Raw genomic sequence first — 6,251 nt, 5'->3', positions numbered from 1 at the left:
TATATTACATTCTACTGTCACTGAGTTGAAACATAGTCCGAGTTTAGAAAGCGGTGGCCAATTAATGACTATGGGTCGGGCCGCAAGGCTAATCCAGACCAGCTGAAAAAAAGCTATAAGTTATTTTGTCCCACTCACGTGCCAACTAGCCCCGGAAAATCAGAAAAAAAGAGGGAAAACAAACATCCCCTATCAGCTCCCTCTCCTTGTTCTGGTCAACAATTTACAATCCGTTTAGTAGAAGAAATATATCTCTCTGATCCTCAACGCCAATGTAACTTGTATACTATTGACTAGCATTGTACAATACGCATAGATGCTTTAATGGGATATAAAAATTAATGATATATTTTACAACACGATCATTGCATATACAATTTAATTTATCCAAATACGCAATTCAAGTAAAAATAACTTTACGCCAAACTAACTCATGGGATTTTACGTAAATTATTATTTTTTTTTTAAATGCATTAGAGGTTTGTTGTTCTTTAAAAATTTCATCCTAAACCATTCAATAAAAATTATGCATTATTCAGTCAGTTATTAGCACAGACAATTATTAGATATTTTAAACCTTATTTTGGGCTTTATGGTTATCCACACCTATTCCCAAGGTCAAAGCATCCATATTCACTAAGAATGAACCCTTGGGATTTGGTTTTCTATTTGAGAACACATTGCAAGTAAAAGGCGACAGCTGTAATGATTTGGAGCAATAATGATAAAATTAAGTACTAATACCATTAAAAAGCATGACAATCTAATACGTATTTCACTTGACAGTATACATAGCCTCTAAGAACATCTTAACATCAGTGTTAGGTGTATGGAGCATCAATTTACAGAATTTTGGATTATTCCTTCTCCAGGTATAAAAAAATGATCATAAAAACTTTAAAATATCTAACAATTTTATTTCGTGAATCAAACATTTTTTATATAACATATTGAATGAAACTCTCGAGAGTAATTTTTCCAATTTTTGGAGCTTTACATTTTTTATTTTAAATAAAAATACATATATCATATGATACTCATATCTCTCTCTATGTGTTAAATCCTGTCAAAAACCTAAAGAATCAGACCTTCCATAATTCTTCTGTACACGCCTCATAATAATAATAAAATTAATTAAAAAAAAAAGACTAATGAATAAAATATTTTAGAAAAAGAGATAATTTAAAATTCTTGAAATCGATATTACATTGTAATAATACTAGCATTATAAATTTGGCTAGCCAAATACTGTGATAGAAAAATAATTTTAAAAACTGGCGCCATAGGAGAATGGTCACTTTCCGACACACAGTGTGTCGCCTTAGCACTTAGTCTTCTCCTAAGAGACTGTATATCATTTTTTTTTCTTCAGACAGTCTTGATGTAATATATAGTGTCATGTGATACATTTTTTTGAGGTAATTGAATAAAAGATTAGTATTAAAAACTAAGTGTTTGCAGTGTTTTTTATTGTTTTTAATAACAATGGTTCAAGTAGATTATATTTTTAGCTTATATTATTTATATTTTATTTTTTTAAACCTTACCTAATCATTTCTGACATGCGGAGAAGAATGTTTTACTTCCGTGAGTCCTCAAAGAAAGGGCGAATTAAAACCGGCGCCGTTGAAGAATCGCAGACTTGGTAAGGATGAAGCATCAACTCCCTCGGTTAGAAATGGACTCGTTTACTAGCCTGTATATGAGATATATAATAAGAAGAAGTGTTGAAGTATAGTAAGTTCAAGTAACCAAGTATAGAAAAATGGTCTGTGTGTTTCAACAGCCTAGTCCAAAAACGAAAAGTCATATTACTACGAAACTAAAATTACTAACTTAAGGCTTAAGTACATTACATTATAAGGGACGTGACGGCAATGCGGGTTGGGGCGCAGGTCTCAGTGCGCTCGGTTCGGTACGTTGTGGGTTCGATTCCCACCTGGGACAGTTAACATTCATTTTTCGGCGGCCCCGAAGAATGAATCTTGACACCTTGGTTAGTACGTGGCGGCAACTCAGGTTTGTCAAGGACCTGTTCCCCTCCACCAAATGCCAGTACCAGTACATTACATTATATACGTTACATACTTATATATTATTTATATTATGTATTATATAAAAACATTAAAAAATATATATATTATGTTCAATATGGTGATCCTATATAAAAGAAGTATATAAAAAAAAAAAAAAAAAATGTTTAGCAACAACCGTCAGATCACTTTATGTCCTTATTTCTTCACCCTGTTCACTTTGGACAGTTTGTCTATTTTCTAGATATTTATATAAAAATATATGAAGCTATAAACACCGCAAGTTCGATTTTATATAGTTTTAAAATGATATATATCATAATACCTTTAAACAACACCTATTCCTTCATTTATTGAATAACCAAACCTCCAGATCTTTGTAATGTAATAGGCATGTATTTATTAACATTATAAACAGTAGTAAAGCCAATATACCAATGTAATTTCATTCTACTATCTGAAAATTTGTAAACGCTCGCCAGATAAAAATCTCAGTATGTGTACCATGTATTTATTCTTAGGGGACATATGTCCCAAAATAACGTTATTTTTTCATTTCATTTTATAATATGTAATTTTTTTTTTTGTTAACTATGTGAAAAATTGAAGGAACATTAATTCTTTAACGTTGTATACAAAACTTGAGGACGCATAATTTTCAATGAATTTATACTTTATTTATCTAAATATAGAATGCGATATATTAATAATTGATGCTAGATGAAAGGGGTATGAAGACTTGTAGAATTTGAGCGCCGTTATGGTGTTGTGATGAGGTCCGCCACCGACGCAATTCAGCGAATATTTTACAACCTGATGGAACAGCCCTCAGAAAATATTTAGTTCCATCACTTCCTCTCACTAGATCATCTAATATTTAGTTCCCCTGGTGAATGGTGCTACAGGTTGTAGGAATCAGGATATAGAGGAGAAAAAATATTTAACAATTAAGTTTTTTTTTTTTTGCGCAATAAAAATAATTTAGAATGGATATTTTTTTTAATGGCAAGCAATAATGCAATGTCTAACAATGTTTGGAATTTCGAAGCGTTCGGTAATAATACTGAACGATATTATTTATCAGACTACTAGGGCAACGTGTGGCCATTCTGACAACTCAAGAAATGAGTGTTCCACTCATTAATAAAATATTATGTAGTTAGCAATCTTTTGTTGAATGAAAGTCTTCAAAGTAAATTAAACGTTATAAAAGAAAAAAAATCATGGACCACATCAACCCTTTGAACGCAATAAGTCGCAATAAGCAGATTGAGTATTGGACACAAATCTGACTCACTCATATCTAGTAAACAACCACCACCAAAAGGCCAGCATTGTAATATTACTCTCCACGGTCAACCACATTTTCCACAAATGCCATTTCTACACTACTGATTTAAATAGATTGGAATTAGGAATAGATATATCAGTGATTTAAAATGAAGTCGGCAGTAATTTTATTTTTAAACAAATTTAAGCTCTTAAATTTTTCAAATTTAAAAATCTTACAATATTAAAAACCGGTATTGAAAATTAAAATCTCTCCACAAAAACAAAACAAAAAAACAGGGACGTCGATGATCCTTTGATTTACGCCTTAAAGCCCCCCTACAAATTACAACAATACCAAAAATAAAATTGTATGCGTAATTATTAATATCAAAGATGGTTATTTCACGAATATGATTAATCAGGCTCTCTCTTTTATATCACATTCGTATTTACCACGGATAAATTGATTGTATATATAATTATTCAAATTAAAATTTTCATCTTGGAATTTCATAGTGTCTTTATAAATTTTAAAAGTCTTTACTTACTTATTTTTTGTGTTTTTATTTATTTCCTTCCCTTTTGTTATGTCTGTTTAACGATAAACTAAAAAGTAACAACCTAACCTTCTGACTTATTCTGTCGATCTGAAAATATGATCAATTTCGATAAATACCCGATTGTTTTTAAATATGGCATACGAATAAATTATTATGGATTTTTGAATTCTAAGAAATCTTTGAGAATTTTTGTTATAATTTTCACAAATCACGAAGTCTTAGATTTCTTTTGTAAAATTATAATAATAATATTGTTAATGAATGCTATTTTATAATTGAAATTCCCCTCGACTAGAGTTATGAAATAAAAAAAACGCACAAACGCGGTTTGTAATGGTTGCTCTTCGCTAAAGGTAATAATAGAACTCTAGAAGATGGAAAGTCATAAATAAAACCCTTCTCTTCAGCTAGAAAAAATGAAAACACGCTATATCCTTTATCCTTATTATGTTAGAGAAACTTTTAGGAAAAGAAAACATCTCCCAGCGAGGAACAAGATCAGAGACATGAAAGAAATAAAATGAAAAAACATAAGATAGTTATATAAGTATATTAAAAACAAAAGAAACTATCTGAGTTGATTTAAAATTTATAACTATCATATGATGTAATAGTAAAAATATATGATATGATTTTGATTGCATATTATCCACGGCATACTTAATACAATCTTTTATAAATACAAAGAATTATAAAAGTCTTATCTGTCATGAATAAATCAAAAGCATTAAGCAATATTAAGCAAAACATATATATAGAATTCAAATAATATTAATTTAAGTTAATAATAAAAATAATCATGTTCAATTCAAATCAAATAAAGAAATTGGATTATTAACTTTATCATTAATTAAAAAACTATTATCTTTTGTATTTCATAAAATAACCTGAAAAAAAATTAAGATTTTGTGTCGAAATTACAATAAAGCTTAAGTAAAATTGAACATAAGAATCTATGCAAATAATTATCATTGTTTAATCAACAGGCCACATATATTATAATACTTTATATATATATATATATATAAAATTATGATATGGCCTAACTGAGATAGTTTTATTGAAATTTTATTAATATATGTTATAGCAGCTATTTTAAAATTAGTTCAATTATTTTATTGACCAATGATCAGTATAGAATACTCAACATATTATTCGTATTGTACTGAATATACAAATTTCATTAAAAATATGTTCTTACTTGGCATATATATAAAAGTACAAAAGTGATCTTAATTAATTATTCCGTGTAATTTAATTATTTTTTAAAGATTATTATTCTACAAAACAAAGAAACTCTCAACAATGTGATTTTAATAGCCACTTTCTTTATATTAATTAATTCTATGACACGTCATGGTAACAAAAAAGGCGTAGTGAAGTAATAAAAAGTAACAGGCCCTTTATAAACATACATAATTTGTCGCCCAAGGCAAGACAGGAGTTTAAGGTTACTTTAAACAAGTTACACAAATGAGGGAAGGACCAAACGCCCCCCGCGAATAAATTCTTACCCACAACCTCATTGCGACAAATTTAATTTACTGGGTAAAAAAAGTAAAGAGAGGACTTCCATTTACACTTCGGGGTAGTGTGATACTTTTATAACCATTGCAGACTTATAATTAAAAAAAGTAATAATGTAGCAGTTAAATTTTAATATTTTAGGTTTAATTGAAAGAATGAAAAATTATGTTAAAAAAAAAAAATAAAAACGGTTTTTCTTTAATTTAAAACTTATTATAACGTAAAAAATACACACACAGATTATAACACTTTTTTTAAAAATTACATTTGATTAGATGATAGAATTATGCTTATTTTTGTGAATTGAATTACTTTAAATAGGACCATTTACTATACATTCAGTAATGTTTTACAAATTTTTAGTGCTAGAAATATCTTATAAAAATAAATTCAAAGCTATTGGAATAATATTTCATTTATTTTTTCTTACAGGTAGATAATACATCAGCCAATTTAAATAATCCTTTAAGTTCTTGTTACTAAAATTTAAGTACATTTTATATAGTTGATAAGGGACGCGATGGTCGTGTGGGTTGGGGCGTAGGTCCCAGAACGCACGGTTCTAACGTTATGGGTTCGATTCCCACATGGGACAGTTAATATTTATTTTTCCGCGGTCCCGAGAAATGAATCGTTGAATCGTGACTCTCCCACCTTGGTTAGTACGCGGCGGCAACTGAGGTAGTCGCCAGGGGTTGGCAAAAGGGACCACTAGGCCCACTTGCCGGACTTGTTATATATTGTTATAAGTTAATATATTTTATAGTTGATACACAATATATGGTAGTTGAAAAATTAGCTATTAGTGTAGAATGGAAACAGAAGCTGAATTTTTTCTTCAAATATTATATCGCTTTGT

The sequence above is a fragment of the Halyomorpha halys genome, unplaced genomic scaffold (assembly GCF_000696795.3).
Source record: "Halyomorpha halys isolate HHAL.00 unplaced genomic scaffold, Hhal_1.1 Scaffold1672.1, whole genome shotgun sequence".
Classification (NCBI taxonomy): domain Eukaryota; kingdom Metazoa; phylum Arthropoda; class Insecta; order Hemiptera; family Pentatomidae; genus Halyomorpha; species Halyomorpha halys.
The sequence above is the reverse complement of the archived record's forward strand: the minus strand, read 5'-3'. Positions refer to the sequence as shown.